Source organism: Brachycentrus maculatus, unplaced genomic scaffold (genome assembly GCF_059751285.1).
Source record: "Brachycentrus maculatus isolate JH-2025_06_01 unplaced genomic scaffold, ASM5975128v1 h1tg000190l, whole genome shotgun sequence".
Taxonomy (NCBI): Eukaryota; Metazoa; Arthropoda; class Insecta; order Trichoptera; family Brachycentridae; genus Brachycentrus; species Brachycentrus maculatus.
The window spans coordinates 1,497,132-1,516,483 of NW_028280941.1; the positions used below are offsets into that span (position 1 = coordinate 1,497,132).

A 19,352-nucleotide genomic window follows, 5' to 3' on the forward strand; every position below is an offset into this window, starting at 1 on the left:
ATATATATATATATATATATATATATATATATATATATATATATATATATATATATATATATACACACAAATGTAAAAACGTTTTGTAGTAAAGTTAAAATAATAATTATGGTTAAGAATCGCTTTCCCCCTTACTGGTTAGATCCGCCCAAGGCCGGTAAGGGCCGCCTAGAGGTGTGACGTCACCGCCCACCTCTAGGGTACGGCAGGGCGGAGACGGATATCGCCGCTGTTTGGTCGATATGGCGTCATGCTGGAGAGGATTATATTACCTGTTTTATCACGTAACTAATAATAGTTTATCCGCACAAACATCGATATCGGTATTAAAAAAATAATCGATAAATTTGTGGCCTCGAATAGCCAAAATGTATATAAATACTACTTTATAAATTCCCAGAGGGGGGTCTAATAAATATAAGAAATTTTTTCACTTTAATATTTATTCAATATTACCCTGGACTGGTACCTGAAGTGGAGGGCTGATCACCTTTCCTTCGTGTGTTAACGATCAAGATAGCACTGCGTTTATATGATGCAGTGCCCTATGCACCATTGGGGTGCGGATAAGGGTCCGAATATATTTAGTATGAAGAAAATGAAAATATACATATATTTAGTATGAAGAAAATGAAAGTAGTAATGCAGTAAAAGAAGTTTAGAAAAGCTCGAATGCACACAGCGATCCATGGAAAGATCCATGCTTGGTATAAGCCTAAGGGACTAAGAAATGAGTAAATTGGGAGTAGAACCAGAATAGCGGATAACATGGATCGCATAGCAAGACTCAAGTTGTAATGGACAGGAAATGTTGGGAAACAAGACGCCACAAGATGGACTCATAAATTTTAAGATTTGGGATTAAGAGAATAAAAGAGGCGTCGGAAGACCCCAAAAATATGGTCCGACAACGTAGCCGCTGTGGGGGGTAGAAACTGGCTGCAAACAGCAACCGACAACAATATCGATGAAGAGGAAAGAATATGAAAGTCTGGGCATTTACAGGGCTTACGACCGTCATTATTTTCAACCGCAACGGTCGTAAGCCCTGTAAATACAAAGACTTCCATATTCTTATTCATCTATCACATTTTCTAAATCGCTCACTCCTTTCAAGAACGTCATAAATCAAAAAACTTGATTTTTCAGGAGAACGTTTTCAAAGTTTAAAAATATAACAAAATGTATTAAAAATAAATATCAAGCCACTTATTGAACTTTTTACTGTGCAACAAATCTTTTAAGGTAAAACCTGAAGGTTTTTTCTCCATTTATAAAATATTTAGTATATTTAAAAAAATAAGTAAACAATACCTTTTCTTCAAAATGCAAAAACAACATTTTCTGCCCTGTAGTGGGTAAATATTAAGTTAAAAATATGCCGCTTTTTCTGGGATATAGTAAATTTTCTGGGCATTCTGAAAATATGCACAACTGAAAATTGTCGATTTTTGAATTATGACGTTCTTGAAAGGAGTGGGCGAAATGTGGTTATTGGTTAGTGTTAGTTAAGTGTTGAAAGGTATAAAACTAATGTGAAATGATCGTATATGAAAATTTATTGATAATAATAAATAAAATGTAATTTTTAAAAATTATAGTTCATGCCTAGGAGCAGCTGTATTCCACAGTAAGTTTGTATATTATACGAGATTTCGTAATAAGAGTAAGTCAAACCGCTACCTAGTGTAATATCATTTATTCGATACCACGAATTACCAGTAAGGCGCGCAGTAAATAGGTGCATTAATTTAAATGAAAACAAACCATGAACAGTCTAGTATGTGGTATTAAATCAAAGATGGCGTCTTAACGACATAACTATCAACACATTGGAATGATTTCCTTCCCGAGAATTTCTCACATCTTCATTAGTATTATCCATAACAGATGCTGTGATGGAATACTCGTACATAAAAAGGATAGCCAAACTATTGATATCTCAAGAAAGACAGAGAAGAATATGTAAGCCTAGGTTAAGACTGGGGCTGCAAAGTAAGGGCTTACGATCTGTCATAAGATGGTTTAAGTATTCACTTTATACACCTACAACATTAGCCATTCTATCTATGATTGACAACCACACTACTTACACTGTTCTTTCTTCATTCATCCGATTCACATGCTCAAATCATCTCAACAAACCCTACTAAATTTCACTGTATAAAAATATCAGCCTTACATTCTTTCCTTTTATCACCATTCGAACATCTTTCACAAATAGCTTTTTCGCTCATTTATCTGAGAGATCATATTTCGACTGCATGGAGAGAAAAAAAAACTAATCACTAATTTTAGTCTGAAAACGGATATATCGGGTTTTGAAATAGAAAGCCAAATATTTATTTAATAATAACGTAAGTAATTTAAAGATACATTCGGCTATTCTAAACTCTTAAAGAAACATTAAGAGAGGATACCCTTACAAAAATTTACTAACAGCTCTCCTCTTTCCTCTTTGATATTGTTTTGTATTATTTTTCTTACTATTTTTTAAGATTCTATTTTTTTTGCTCAAGTAAAGGTGAATTGTTCATAAATAATGTCAAGCGCAAGTTAACTAAACGTAGGGTTTTCATAATATTATTCTAAGTAGATACTAAGTTTTAAAAAATCGCCTGATAATTATGAAAAATCATCGTTTATAAACCAACCGGTGAATACTGATTGAAATAAAAATAATCTTTAAAGATAGATTAAGTAATTCAACAGAAAAGTTTTCGAAAACATCCAGTCTTATCTTAAACTATAATTAATTACTATTTAAAGTTTAAATTGACGCAACTCATCCGATAATGATTGGTGATATTGACGATTTCGATATAGCGATAAAGAAACTTATATGGGATTACGAAGATTAGAAAATTTGGAAATCCCGAAAAAACATTGTAAACTGTATAGTATTATACATACATATATTAGATGTAAGTATATCTAAAATAATAGATTATCAGTTTTATGTATAGGAATATAGTTATTGAGGAATTTATAACTCTTTATCGTTGTAAAAATACTCTAAAAAATGCGTTCGCCTTCAAGTGATGATAATAAATAATCAATAATAATAATTAATGATAACAAAACTATACCAAATGTGCGCACTAATCGTGTTAAATTGTTCAAATATATAAAAAAAATATGACTATTAAAGGTATTTTTATTTATTCATTTTATTTCATTTGGGAATTGGAATTCGAGAAATACATCGTCGCAACGGACATGTCGCTCGCTCCTTTCAAGAAAGTCATAAATTGAAAAACTTGATTTTTCAGGAGAACGTTTTTAAATATTGAAAATATAACACAATGTATTAAAAATAAATATCAAGCCACTTATTGAACTTTTTACTACGCAGCAGATCTTTTTAGGTAAAACCTGAAAGATTTTATAGGTACCTATCTCAACTTGTTATATAAAAAATCTATCGTTCCTCTTTGTATGAAAGAAGAAAGTCTGAGCATCCCAGGGCTTACGACCTGGTATTTGGCTGGCTTAAGCGATCACTTTACACACTTGCGTAACGTTCACCATTCTGCCTATTATTAAACATCCATATTGCATTAATTATTGAAACCTGTATATATGCAATGATCTCAGGACCTTTCACAAGTCGGTACAGTATTCGATACATTTGGAAATGTGGCTGTTCGTAGCGCCAACAGTTGTAAAATTGGTGAATAATTTATTTAGCTGAGATACAAAATAATATTGATATATCATCCGCAGGAAGAATAATCGAGTGAAATGGAAAAACGTACTGTCTACAGATCAACTGTCATCTGTCAAATTGACGATCTGTAGAAACAATGTTGCCAGTTGAAAAACCCATAAAAAAATACCCTTTGAGCGCTTGTGCACTATACGGAATTCCACTGTCCGGCGGTCCGGTTTTTTTTCAAATAAAAGCGACTACGACAGTTTACGCGCCCCGTGATCGCGCACCGATCGAACACCGTTCCGGAGAAAGACGGACAAGTGCACAAGCACTATACAGAATTTTACCGTCTGGCACTTCAGTTAATGTTTATATATATATGTTTATAATTGTTCTTTATATGTTTATAATTGTTCTTTTAAATAAATGTATACAATTTATGTAAATTTAAAAAAATCTTAGTAAGGATGTCAAAAATGTAAAAAAAATAAATATAATGTGACTAGGGGCGTTTGTTCACTATACGGAATTTTACCGTCCGGCACTTCAGTTAGCGTGATAAAACTATGATTGGCTTGGATTGGCTTGTGCTTTTGTGCATCTTTCTTCGAATCGGTGCTCTTGATCGGTGCGTGCACACGTTGCGCGTAAATTCCATCACGCTAAACTGTCGTAGTCGCTTTTATTTTTCAAAACCAGACTGCCGGACGGTAAAATTTAGTGTAGTGCACGAGCGGCTAATCATCCGTTTTTTCATGCTAACCGGACTGCCGGACAGTAAAATTCCGTGTAGTGCACAAGCGCCCTTTTTGTTAGAATTTCCTTCAAATTTTTTATTCCGTTTACCATGTAGCGTGTTACGGCGCAGTTTGAGGAAATCAAGTAAATACATACATATTGTATTTCAAGTATTTGACCGAGTAAGAAGTCTTACAGCACGAAGAGAGTAGAGCCGTGTAACACATGCGAGCGGTGGGGGATAGTTTGGTGTTTGTGTGGAAGTTCGGATGTGTGGCTGTAAATGTGCGGCGCCAGGGAAATTGTGCAAGAAATGTTCCACTAAAAATACCGCCCATAAATTCCTGATAAATAGACGAGGACTGGAGGGCGACTGTTGCCAATATACATACTTTACGATCAAAGATGGCCGTATTCACTAAACGTGTCCAAGGTCTGAACGTTTCATGGAAAAACCTAGAAAAAATCTTTTAACCACCCTCATTAATTCCTCTCCTTTCCTTCTTCTTCCTACAAAATCATTTTTTTATATACCATACCCTTTTTTTATTTATTTTTTAATAGTTAGTATAACATAAATGTGGAATTGTTTAATTGACTTATTTTTTTTAACGTAACTATTTTCGTTAATGTAATGTAATGTTTATTATTGTTAATGTAACTTTTGTTTATTATATCATTTTTTATATGTAAAGCTGTACAATTCCCGAACAAATAAACAAAATAAAAATAAAAATAAAAAACATACAAAAAAAAGAGGATTCTTATCCCCTCTATCCTACAATGCATGTCCATCTCCACAGTGTAGTGGTTAGAACGTTTGGCCACCATTCCGGAGGTCCCGAAATCAATACAAATATATAAGTTCACAACATTTTGATTGTGTCCAGAGAGTGTTTTTGCCTAGAATTTTCACATATAAATTACAAGAAATTAAAGTTACTTTGAACGTATAGAGTAAAGCCACTCACGAGTAGGTATAAGATAAAAAAACTTTTAAAGTTCGAGACTAAGTAGGGCCATGAAAAGCGTTGTTGCATAAGCCGTAGCTAGATTTCAGAGTTAGTTAGACGTTATGTAATTTAAAAAAAAAATGGGTGTTTCCAAATCCTGGTTTACAAATCTAGGTTTCTCCACAAAGGAGTCATTTTTACATTTTGACATCTCAACATAGATGAAGAAGAACATAGAAGTCTGGGTATTTACAGGGGTTACGAATTTTCATACTGGTATAAGTGATCACTTTTTATACCCATGTCTGAGGAGATGCACGAATTTGGAAAAGGTGCAGATTGTCTTCAAATGCAGATTGGTGTGACTTTCTATTCTCTCTTGTTACCCCTTCGGGGAAGCGGCGTGACGGTTAGACGGTGACTGGTAAGTTGGTATTTCCAGCCTGAAAAGGAAGACTGCTAATCTGAAGGCGTGTAGTTTATTATTTAAAAAAAACGTTTGTCAATTTTGAACCACCCTGTATGAGAAATAGTTGCATTTTTAACTGTTTTGTCATGTAGATGAATTTCGTGAAGGCAAACGGATGAATGAATGGAAAACCATTTTACCAGACCTAACATAACCTTACCGGGCGACATATTTGTGAAGATCCTTTATCTGGCCCAATTCCGAACAATAGTTGGTGGAAAACGTGCGAAGGTTTAAACGCCAATAGATAGTAAATCTTTATCGGGGCGCATTGTTAGCATTGTTCACTATGCAAATATTAATACGTATATGATAATGTGGGTAGGCACTGTATCCTCATTTCACTGGCGACGATCAGATAACCCTCCAGTGTTAATGGGGATTTAGGGTAAACAAATAATGCTAATTAAAATGATTGATTCAATAATAATAATTTAAGTAAGGAATGAGGTTACGGCGGGTCCAAGTGAATCACACATACGAATGTTTATATATATATATATATATATATATATATATATATATATATATATATATATATATATATATATATATATATATATATATATATATATATATATATATATACATACGTCATATGTCAAAAATCTTGAATTTTCAGTTGTGCATGTTTTTCTAATGCCCAGAAAATGTACTATATCCCAGCAAAAGCGGCATATTTTTAACTTAATATTTACCCGCTACAGGGCAGAAAGTGTTGTTTTTGCATTTCGAAGAAAAGGTATTGTTTTATTATTTTTTTAATATTCAATATATTCAAAATGGAGAAAAAAAACCTTCAGGTTTTACCTAAAAAAGAACTGTTGCACAGTAAAAAGTTCAGTAAGTGGCTTGATATTTATTTTTAATACATTTCATAATATTCTCAAACTTTAAAAACGATCTCCTGAAATATCAAGTTTTTTGATATATGACGTTGTTGAAAGGTGTGAGCGATATGTTAATAGTATGACAACAGCAGAAAAATATTATATATATAAAAAAACATATAAATAACAGAAAAATATATAAAAATATATATAGACTATAAAAAAATTCATAATTTACATAAATTATTATATATATAAAAAAAAAGTAGCGTGATATGCGTTCTCAGTGTCGGTCTGCGGTCACAGCAGAGCCTTACCTCGCCTCACCTTAATACCGCCGGCCACCTTACTCCATAATAATATCAATCCATCATTTGTCAACTGGACCGTATACAGAGCACACCATATCACTTCTACTTCTGCATTATCTCTCCGTGACAATAAAGGTCGACAACATGTCTCATGGATAATTTACCCGAGTAACGGAGAACGCGCATGGTGATTCATTTTATTGTACTGAAATCTGTCCGCCTTCGGACGCTTGTGCACTATACGGAATTTTACTGTCCGGTTAGCATGAAAAAACAGATGATTGGCTTGTGCTTTTGTCCGTCTTTCTTCGGATTGGTGCGCATGATCGGTGAGTGATCACGGTGCGCGTAAATTCGATCGCGCTTAACTGTCGTAGTCGCTTTTATTTAAAAAATAAATCGGACTGCCAGACGGTAAAATTCCGTGTAGTGCACAAGCGCTCTAATGGTCAGCACGCTCGGTTACCGTACTGGAGGTCCCGGCTTCGATTCCCAGGGGGGGGGGGGTAAAATCAAAATAAGTGATTTTTCACTCTAATATTTATTTATTTCACTTCGGCAGTATTTATTTATTTATGTTACAAAATAACCATACCTTGAACACTCAATAAGTTTGCAGGATGACATAACTTAGTTAATCTTTCAATCAAATCATGAAATGTGTTTTTTTTAGTATTTTAATTTTTACTCATCATTTTTCTTCATCAGTTTCAGCGTTCAGTTTACTTTCATCCTTCGCTATCTATACAAATGGGCTATACGGAAAATTTAGGCTTCAAATATCTATAGCCGGCTCTGGTCACAATATGTCGCCTCATTATACAATATTTGCACTATATGTCATGAAATATGTAGCACAGAATCACGTAAAAGTGGGTCGCATTAGTCGACAATATTGATTGCGTTTTAAGTTCTGTGTTCTTTGGTATAAAAACATACTTCAGGAAAACCGTGGATCATTATTTACCTTATTTTTTGACATCTCAACAAGATGAAGAAGAATATGGAAGTTTGGGCATTTACGGGGCTTGCAACCGTCATAGGCTTGGTTAAGTGATCACTTTACATTTGGACACACTCAAAATGTTGTAAATAAATTAACTGGTCAAAAGTGAAATTTTTAGCGTTTCTCGAGTGTGTGAATATAATTCAAGACTCGGACCTCACATACAACAAATGAGAGAGTTTCTGCTTAATAAAAAGCTTCTCACATCCCACCATAGATGTCTCTAGTTAAATTGAAGTAAATTCAAACACTATGTTTCGAGATTAATTAATATGTCTAGAAGTTCCAAGAAAGGTAGTCAAACATGGGTAGAATTGGTGAATGTTACACGTGTGTAAAGTGATCATTAAACCAGCCTATGACGGTCGTAAGCCCCGTAAATGCCCAAACTTTCATATTCTTCTTCATCTATGTTTAATAAAAATAATATAATAAAACCCTTATCCGCACCCCAATGGTGCATAGGGCACTGCTTCATATAAACGCAGTGTTATATTGATCGTTTACACATGAAGGAAAGGTGATCAGCCCGCCGCTTCAGGTACCAGTCCAGGGTAATATTGAATAAATATTACAGTAAAAAAAAAAACACTCATATTTATTTGACCCCCCCTGAGAATCGAGCCCGGGACCTCAAGAACGGTAGCCGAGCGCGCTGACTATTACACTACGGAGGCGGACATCTATATTAAGATGTCAAAAAATATCTAAAATACAGCCTTTCTTTATAGTGGCGGCAAGAAACGCATTACGTTTATGGTACACAGTCGACTTTATACACGACACTTGTTCATCACTCGCAATATATCGCTACAACGTTTTTATAGACCAAGGGTAAATCGATTTGTCTAAATAATGTATAACGCACTTATCAACTTTTAGACAACCAATGATAATATAAACACATTTCGAAATTCGCGAAGGTAAATTAACTTCCAAATTACCGTCCGCTTTTTTTGTTGTATCACAATCAGTTATTTTTTATTTCAATGACGAGCGTGTGAATCGAATGAGCGAAGAAAGAATAGCAGAGAAAATTTATGAGGCGAATGTGGTTGGTAATAGAAGCAGAGCAAGACCGAGGGAAAATCACAACCAGTGGTTTCAGGCTATCCGCATTGCCACGCGCAACGTGTCCAAAGAAGTAAATAATAATAAAAATAATAATTTGGATAATTTGTGTAGCGCCATTATCGTAAAATACTACCTCAAGGGCGCTTATAAAGACATGGATAGTAATAATAATAATAGGATGATGATGATAATGATATACAAAAAATAAATGGATTAAAACGTCGTCAATCGGTCTCGGGCCGTCGAGTCTGGAGCGGGGAAAAGATGAGCCGACAAATTAAAACGCCTTCCTCTTGATCCCATGGGCCGGAGAATGGCCAAGGTGTTGGGCAGGACGACTTCCCGAGCGATGGTCGTCACGCTGGAGGGCAGCTTGTTGAGCTCCTCGTCATTGTGGATGGCCAAGTTCCAACTTCCAGACTAGTACAGTTCAATCCGTCGGGTACAGACATTGGCCAGAGTCAAGCCATCCAAGTGAAGTTCCTGGCGAATGGACTCGTTGGTGCGTCTGGCTGTCCATGGAATTTGAAGCATGCGTCTCCAACACCACATTTTGAAAGCGTCAATTTATCTTCTTTCTGCTGCTTTTATGGTCCATGTTTCACCCGTATAGAAAAAATGGAGTGGACCAAACTCCTGACGAGCTTTATCTCGGTGTTGTTACTCACACCCCAGATTTTGTCTAGCTCAGACATCTATGACTTTTGTCCGCCTCCGTAGTGTAATGGTCAGTAAGCTCGGCTACCGTTCTGGAGGTCCCGGGTTCGATTCCCAGGTGGGGTCAAATAAATAAAAGTGACTTTATCACTCTAATATTTATTCAATATTACCCTGGACTGGTACCTGAAGCGGAGGGCTGATCACCCTCCCTTCTTGGGTTAACGATCAAGATAACACTGCATTCATATGATGCAGTGCCCTATGCACCGTTGGGGTGCGGATAAGGGGTTAAAAAAAAGACATCTATGACGTATTTATGTATTTACGTATTAAGTATTAAGTAGAAGACGAAGAAGATCATGTAGCTACGCAAGAATCCGGAAATTTGGTAATTATCACCCGTAAGGCAACGCAGCCAAATAACGTGGACGCCCTCGACAGACGGGCCTTGAATTATATCTGCCTATGATTCACGCCAATATAATAAATTACACGGGCCATTATGGTTATTCACTATTCCGCTAATATTTTTTATATTACTGTTGGGACCTTATTTGGGCAAACTCTACACCCACAGTGACGTCCCGGCATGGCGAGACGATTGACTGGGAACGGTATTGTAGCGAAACCATATGAAATGGATCTTTTTCATGTGTTATTATTGCCTAAAAAATGAATATGAAAAATCACAAGACTATCGGTAATATTCTTATTGAAATCTGTAGAGAACTAAGGGAGATATGAAGGTTTAAACTTTAGATATTTTAATACAATGGACACCGCTATACGTCATCAAATTTTACGTCATCGGGTGTGTTATGGGGCGTATCCCTTTACGTATCTGCTTTATAGAGCTGTAAAAGTAGTAGTGTAGACTCGTTTCTGTGACGTCATTCGTTACCAACTTACGAAAACAACGTTTTTACGAAGGCGAATTTTGCAAAAGAAAATGATGAATAAAAATATTGATTTTATCGGCTGTTGTAGACAGAAAACGAGTCTTACACAATCCTTTATAGGTTGACTATGTTAAATTAGATATTCCTCCCGAGTTTTTTTCCGTTGAGACATCAAAAATATATATTTTAGTAATTATATTTAACGTACAAAAGCTTGAAATCCAGTGTTTGATACAATAACAAAAAATATGTAAAATCCTTAATATTTTGACATTATGTTCGGACCCCTTATAGTTCATAAAACCGCCACAGTGGCGCTAATGGCGCGTCTCAGTGCCTTCTAGACTAGATAAATTATAATCTCGGGTAGGTACCTACTACAAATGTTTACGTTTGAAATTGGAATATTTGATGAAAGTGCCGAGTGTATTTCTACGATGTCATTTCTCCCCATCACATTTTCCGGCATTTTGATTTCGAATATTACGGCGACGATATATTTTTGTCATTCCTCATGCTATATGTCATCTGCAATGCCATTAATTAGATAGTCCGTGGATTTTTCTTCACCAGTATTTATTTGCTCACATTATTCGACTATAATTTATCACTTTAATCTTTTTATCTATGTGTATTCTATTAATGCCTACCTTAAACCTGTGACTATTTTACACGTACAAGTCAGGTGCGTGGATATTTTGCGCTCGACACCATTCATACTACAGTGTATAGGTAATCACGTTCGCAATAAGGAATGTTATCATAATATTTTTATACTATTATACAAGCTTCCACTTATTATAAACACGAGTAACATTTTATTACATTATACACATATTAAAAACACCGCATCCTCACTGGGTTTTCCCGTGGCGAGGGCACATATTGCAATACTTGTTTAAGGACCAACATACGAGAAATCGCAACTTAATTTTCATTGAATGCAGGTAACATTTAACGAAAGCGAATTTTTTGCTGAAAATATCGTTTTGTATTGAAAAAATATGTTTTTCTTCAAAATGAATACTTATATGGTTTAAAAAAAAGAAAAGAGTTACTAAATGGTTAGGATTTTAAAAGAAAAAAGTTTTTTTTTTCAATGAATGTTTTCTAAAAAATTACATATACCAATATATATTCTAAAAAAATATATTAAATATATTTCGGAATGACCATTACGTCATTAGGTCAACTATAGACTCTATAAAGAGTCTTTTGACCGCAATGGCAGCGCCATCTGTTAAACATGAATGAAACACACGTAATACCAAAACAGTGCTCATGGAAGCACCATGCTTCTCGACAGCTGCTGTCTCTCAGTATTGTAATTTTGTATAATATATTTTTTTAATCACAAGCATAGTGAAATTGAACATATTAAAAATGTGTGCTATTTTTTTCTTCCATTTAATCAGACTGAGTCGCAGCAACGCGTGGTTGGGTACAGCTAGTAAATTAATAAAAATAAATTATTATTTTTTACTGTTTTAAAATCAATTATGTTTTTTTTGTGCACTTACCTACCTACCTATAAAATAAATTCAAGTTTAGATTCGTAAACATAATTAATTTCGTACAACGAATTTATACGTATAATATGCATAAAGTTTTGGCATTGATTCACATTTTGTTGGCTATATGTCTGAGGGTGTTAGTTTACGAGATTCAAATAACTATAGTGCACATTAAATGGACTGTCTCAAAACATAATTTAGACTGGCAAAAAGTAGCGAACACAGCAGTCACAGAACACAGCTAAGAGTGTCAGAAATGAAGATTCCAAGGAGCATATCTGGCAAGAGTCTACGAGATAGAATAAGGAACACCAGGATAAGAAATATGGGAGATCGAAGATGTCGTTAGGTGGGGAAGGCAACGAAAGAGACAATGGTATGCGCATGTGAGGAGAATAGAACCATCCAGACTCCCCACATCGCACTGTACGGCCAACCCCAAGGCAGACCACCAAAGAGATGGATCGACAGCTGGGAATCGACATCGCAGAAGACTAATCCCTCTTAAAAACAGGCTATAAGGCCTGCCCCAAGAAGAAGAGTAAAAAATTAGTTATAATAAAAATAAAAATATGTAGTACAAAAAATAGCACAGTGTTATAAAACATTAAAATAAGCAAGTTCACCTTAAGGGTGTACTCTCAAATAAACAAAGTCAGTGCGAGACCGGCTGCGCGCATAGTCGACTTTTGAGGAGAGCATGAATGTGGAAGAGGCGGATGACGTAAGTCATGATCAAGTATTTTTTATTTTCAAAGTTGTCAGATCAGGAGTCGGAATAATCAGCGGGTATATATGAGGAGACGCATGAACGTGGAAGAGGCGGAGAACGCTAGCAAAGACAGATTAGAGTGGTGTTCTATTATCTCTGCCTACCCCTGCGGAGAAGCGGCGTGATGGTAAGTTGTCCTCGAAATCCGGTAAATGTATCTTATTATTTACATAGAAGCCGACTCTATGGGCGTATGCACTACACAGAATTACACGGAATTTTACCGTCCGGCACGTCAGTTAGCGTTTTAAAACGATGATTGGCTTGGATTGGCTTGTGCTTTTGTCCATCTTTCTTCAGATCGGTGCGCTTGATCGGTGCGTGTAAATTCGATCACGCTAAACTGTCGAAGTCGTTTTTATTTTAAAAATCCGGACTGCCGGACGGTAAAATTCCGTGTAGTGCACAAGCGCTCTATGGCTATTGGCTATTACAAGTTGTGCGATTTATGGTAGATTGTAAATATTTCATTTCGGGAAGTTTTCCAATCTTCATCGAACTGTGTTTACTTAGAGCAAGGGTGACCAACCCACGGCCCGCGGGCCGCATGCGGCCCGCCGGGTGTCTACTTGCGGCTGGCGGAGCATTTCACATATTCTTTCTTTAAATGTACATAAAACCACCAAAAGAACATTCCATCGTGCGTAGTTCGTATTATATCCCATATATGGAAGTTTTTCACTAACGTTACAATTTCAAGACCCGTAATGGCGTCAAGTAGTAAAGACGTTGGACTAAAGAAGAGAAGAGTAACAGAAGAACTGAGAAGTTTTTAAGACAGATGGTCTATAAATTATTTTTTCGTGGAATTTAAAACAAATCCAACATGCCTGATGTGCAATGATTCTGTTTCTATCTTGAAAAAGTATATCATTAAACGACATTACGAGGCCAAACATGCAAATAAGTTTGAAAAGTACCTAATAAAGTAAGTAATAAATATGTTTACATATAAACATATATATATATATATATATATATATATATATATATATATATATATATATATATATATATATATATATATATATATATATATATATATATATATATATATATATATATATATATATATATATATATATATATATATATATATATATATATATATACATAAATACTTTGTTTGCTTTGAATAATAAAATAAATTTTGTTTTACGGCCCGGTAAGAAATCTCATTTCTAAAATCTGGCCCGGCTACTGAAAATGTTGGCCACCCATGACTTAGAGTATATATTGTATAATTTTCTTTTGCCGAGTATTTTAGTACGCACACTCGTGGAAAGTTCAGAAATTCGGTCTCGCGTCATCGACGAGTTGAAAAGTTGAACAAAACACCTAGCAACTCAGTCGATAGAAATGTTTTCATTTCTTGTAAAAAGAACTGTAATACAGTGGAGGTCGGTTATAACGCCAGTTATAAAATACGCGTTATAACCGGCTTTTACTGTATCTGATACAAAGTAATATCCGAATAACACGAAAAAATCACCCCCTGCGGTTTTTTAATTATAATTTATAGTTTTACATGGTAAATATCATTATTTCTTAAAATCTATTGTGACACGTGTTTAGATGCATTCCGTATCATTTTCAGACACCTTATGATGCGGAATGTATCGAAAAACGTGTCACAATACATTTTAAGGAATTGTGATATTTACCAAGTAAAACATAAAAATAAAATTAAAAATGGAAAGATTATACTACAAAATGACTTCCGAATCAATTATTCTTCTAACAACCCTTATCCACACACAATGGTGCATAGGATACTGCATCACAGTGACGCAGTGTTATCTTGATCGTTACTTACATGAAGGCATGGTGATTAATCCTGCGCTTTGGGGACCAGCGCAGGGTTATATCAAATAAATATTAGAATGTAAAATTAATAATAGACCCATACCTCGCTATACGGCCGCTCTTTATACGGCATTTCACGGCAAAAAAAATCGATGTCGATATATCTACATGTTGCCAATATTGCGCAAGCGCAATCTCGATGCACACTTTGTTCTATTTTCTCTTGAAAAATGATGACGACAGTGATCTGTAGGTTACCATTACTTCATCGTCTTAAGATTGAAACCATTTAAAAAAAAATATTATGTTTACATACATATATTTTATGTGACATGAAATTCATAAAAATATATAATGCATTTTGAATGATAAACCATGTTACATATGTAACAAATTTGAAACCGATCCCATTGAATTAGTATGAATTTGTATTAGAATAATTGATTCCTTATACGGCTTTTCGCTTTGCGGCCAAGTTTCGTGGAACGTATCTAGGCCGTAAAGCGAGGTATGGGTGTATTTCTTTTCACCCCCCCCCCCTGGGATCGAACCCGGGACCTCCGAGCACGGTAGCCAAACACTAAAACCATAAACTTAAACTAATACATAACATAACAAATACTAAAACTTTGAATATATCGTGGTCATACAGGAGAAAGTGACCAAGTGCATTGTTTTACAAAAACGTGATCATTGACTGTTTGATATCTTACTAGCTTAATATTGCCCTTAAAAAATTCCAAAGGATTTTAAACTTGGAAGTATTATATATTGACTTAGTAAAAATGACTAACTGCATTGATGTTTATTTTCTTGCCCAGCAAAATTAACTTAAATGGTCCTCCTGAACATTTTACGTTTTGGTAGTTGGTCACTTTCTCCCGTAGGACTACGATATAAAAGTTTCAAAAATTAATAACTAATATATTTTTTCTTACCCCCGATAGTACAAAAGGACACTGTATTGGATTGACGAGTGTTGACATGATCGGTAACTACATGAAGTAAAGACAATTAGTGCGTTAGATAATTGTCAATCATGGATACAACGGTAAATGTTACACGCGCATAAAAATATCACAGAAACCAGCATATGATATGACCCAGACTGTTACACTCTTCTTCATCTATGTTTTAATAAAAAAATCGTATAAATAACACAGCTAAATCCAGAATTTGATAAATATATTCTTCTAACCCGTATCCGCACCCAATGGTGCATAGAGCACTGCATCGTGTTGGTGCAGTGTTATATTAATCGTTTCGTACATGAAGGCACGGTGATCACTCCTGCGCTTTAGGGACCAGCGCAGGGTATTATCAATTAAAGATTAGAGTGTAACATCAATAATAATTCTTTTATCCCCCCCCCGGGATCGAACGCGGGACCTCCGAGCACGGTAGCTAACCACTAAAACCATAAACTTAAACTAAAACATACCATCACAAATACTAAAACTTTAAATATATATATATACACTATTTTTCAGTTAAGGAATGACTTCATTCCACTTCGTCACGTGTTCGGGACGCTTCCACCTCAAAGTATTATAGAAGTTTTGTAATATAAACATAACACGATGGCAAGTAGGCAGATGAACACAGGAGAGATAATTATTATTGGTGGCTGGAACAGTGACAGATGAAAGCAGAATCTGCCCACTCCACTACACTTTGGGACGCAGATCAGAAAGCCCCATCAACACTCGACAGGGCTGTCCGAATCATTCATAGGCCATAATATTTTTGGAGGTTCTTACCAAAACGTTACATTTCCATAATACATAAATGATTATAAGTAATCAGGAATTCTAGCTTGTAAAATGCTACGTTTTGGTGCGATTCAATGATTTCATATTGGTTCAACACAGGCTGGAATCATTCATAAGCCATAATATTTGTGGAGGCCTTCACCAAAACGTTACATTTCCATAATACATAAATGATTATAAGTAATCGGGAATTCTAGCTTGTAAAATGCTACGTTTTGGTGCGATTTAATGATTTCATATTGGTTCAACACAGGCTGTCCGAATCATTCATAAGCCATAATATTTGTGGAGGTTACCACCAAAACCAAAACGTTACATTTCCATAATACATAAATGATTTTAAGTAATCAGGAATTCTAGCTTGTAAAATTACTACGTTTTAGTGCGATTTCATGATTTCATATTGGTTTAACACAGGATTGGTCACGTTTTGTCCCAACTTTAATTAAGATTTTGATAGAATACCATAGACACCAATAATTTAGCAATGTCACCAATATAAAAAAGTCTATCGTTTCTGTGACGTCATTTATTACCAAATTACGAAAACACCGTTTTTACGAAACATAATTTTCTAAAAGAAAATTATGAATAAAGATATTGATTATATCGGCTGTTATAAATACAAAACGAGTGATTCAATAACAATGTTTCTAAATTGGTTCTTATATATAGAACTTCCAAGAATTTGAGTAGTGTTGTTGTCAATAATGGGTAATGTTACACGTGTGTAAAGTGATCACTGCCCAGACATCCATATTCTTCTTCATCTTAGATGAGATGTCAAAAAATAATACTAATACAATCCTTTATAGGTAGAGTATGTTAAATTAGATATTCCTCCGGAGTGATAATACCCTAGTGAACGTTTGGACCAGCCCTGGCACAGAGTGAGGCTCGTCTAGCGCGACGCGCGACGGCGGTGTGCGTGATCTCTGCCCACGAGATGAGAGTTTGGTCCAGCGCTAAGTCGGAGAGACCTTAGTAAGCTCTCGCTGTCCCCCGCGGTCTGTCGTGGTTCCTAAAGGGTTAACTATCTGTCCGTGTGCGTTCGAGTGCAGTGTGCAACAGGGCCTACTCTCAAAAGGTCAGATCGTTTGTTCCTTCGCAAGTAACGCATTAATCTCACCAACTGATCGCTAATAATTCATAATATTCTTAATTTGTATTTTTTATTTATTTGGGAATTCTACAGCTTTACATTTAGTAAAAGTACATAATAAAAAATAGTTACATTAATAAAAATAAAGCCAAAATTGCAAAAATAAATTAAGGGGTTTTATAATATGTCACTCACTACTTTCAAGTACGTCATAAATAAAACAACTTGATTTTTCAGGAGAACGTTTTTAAAATTTAAAAATATAATACGATGTAATAAAAATAAATGTCAAGCAATTTATTGAGCTTTTTACAATGCAACAGATCTTTCTAGGTAAAACCTGAAGGTTTTTTCTCCATTTGAAAAATATTTGGTTTATTAAAAAAAAAATAAACAATACATTTTCTTCAAAATGCAAAAACAACACTTTCTGCCCTGTAGCGGTTAAATATTAACTTTAAAATATGCCTCTTTTGCTGGGATAAAGTACAGTTTCTGGGCATTCCAAAACATGCACAACTGAAAATTGAAGATTTTTGATTTATGACGTTCTTGAAAGGAGTGAGCGATATGTATTAATTGTTAAATCAAACACAGATTTTTTAGTCTGCTGAGTTGTATGTCATTGTTTAAAAAAACATCCGTTTGAAAATGCCATAACTAGGCGAAACAACTATCACAATATAAATTTTTATGTGTTTTTTTTAACAATAAAATACAACTCAGTGGCTCAAAAAATCAAGGTTTGATTGTACAATTAATACATAAATTAAAATGGAATTCTACAAATTAAACGCCAAATCAATAAATAAATAAGGTAATACGTAATATTTTCGTGGAATTTCCTCAATTCAAAACTCTTAACTTGTGAATGATATATTAACAAAATAATCTTTAAATTCATTTTATTTTACACTCACAACGTAGTATTTTCATGGAATTTCCTTATACTTAAAGTTCTTTACTTACGAATGATATGTTAACGAAATAATTTGTCAGAATTGGCCATGGTCGTAAATAAATAAATAAATAATATTTTAGTTTATTAAATTTAATTGAATTACCCATTAATATATCAGTGAATATAGTAAAGAATTTTCATATTAAGATAAAAACAATGACATTTTTTTAATAATTTTAATTTTAATAGTACGTTCATGAATTTGAACCACGTTGAATATAATTTTTTTAACATTTTCTTAAACACTTTCATAAATATAATATAATATGATAATATGATTATATATCAGAGTCTAAATGTTAAATGCAAAGACTGTCATAGTTCTGTCAATTTTTGCATTTTTTCGAGTAGTTTTTCGCATGTGTTTTTTTCATTAAAAGAGAAAAAACTATATTCTATCATAAAATATTCACCAGAAAATAAAAATAAGGGGGGAATGAATCATTCTTTACAAACTATATAAAAACCAAATGTAAATATTTCGTTTTTTCGACGTCATAGAAACAAATATATTCAGGAAAATCACAATCCGCGTTTTATTTTATATTATTATTATTATTAATGATAATAATAATATTTAAACAAAATAATAATTCAACAGTACAACTAGCTAAGGATAGACAAAGTTTAGAAATAACAGAGCTTTCCAAATTTCTGCTTTTTGTCTGGTTGGAAATTTCGTTACGCAAAACGATTTCGATTGCGTTAGTAGAGCTTTTTTTCAGTAAATGACTTCTGAGCGCAAGTAATTTCCGACGGATTTTTTTATAATTTTAAATACACGATGCGATTTTAAATACAAATGCGATCTCTCAGAAGAATATGCGACA

The 19,352-nt window shown here is 34.4% G+C and overlaps 1 protein-coding gene across 1 annotated transcript in view; it reads left to right on the plus strand.

Annotated features, from left to right (window-relative positions):
* Nucleotides 1–17,442: 17,442 nt before the first annotated feature.
* Nucleotides 17,443–19,352, plus strand: part of LOC148307771 (paxillin-like) — a 64,871-nt gene continuing 62,961 nt past the window's right edge. Inside the window, exon 1 of the mRNA XM_088262872.1 lies at nt 17,443–17,546. The gene's annotated coding sequence lies outside the window, so the exon portion shown is untranslated. The remainder of the gene's footprint in view (nt 17,547–19,352) is intronic.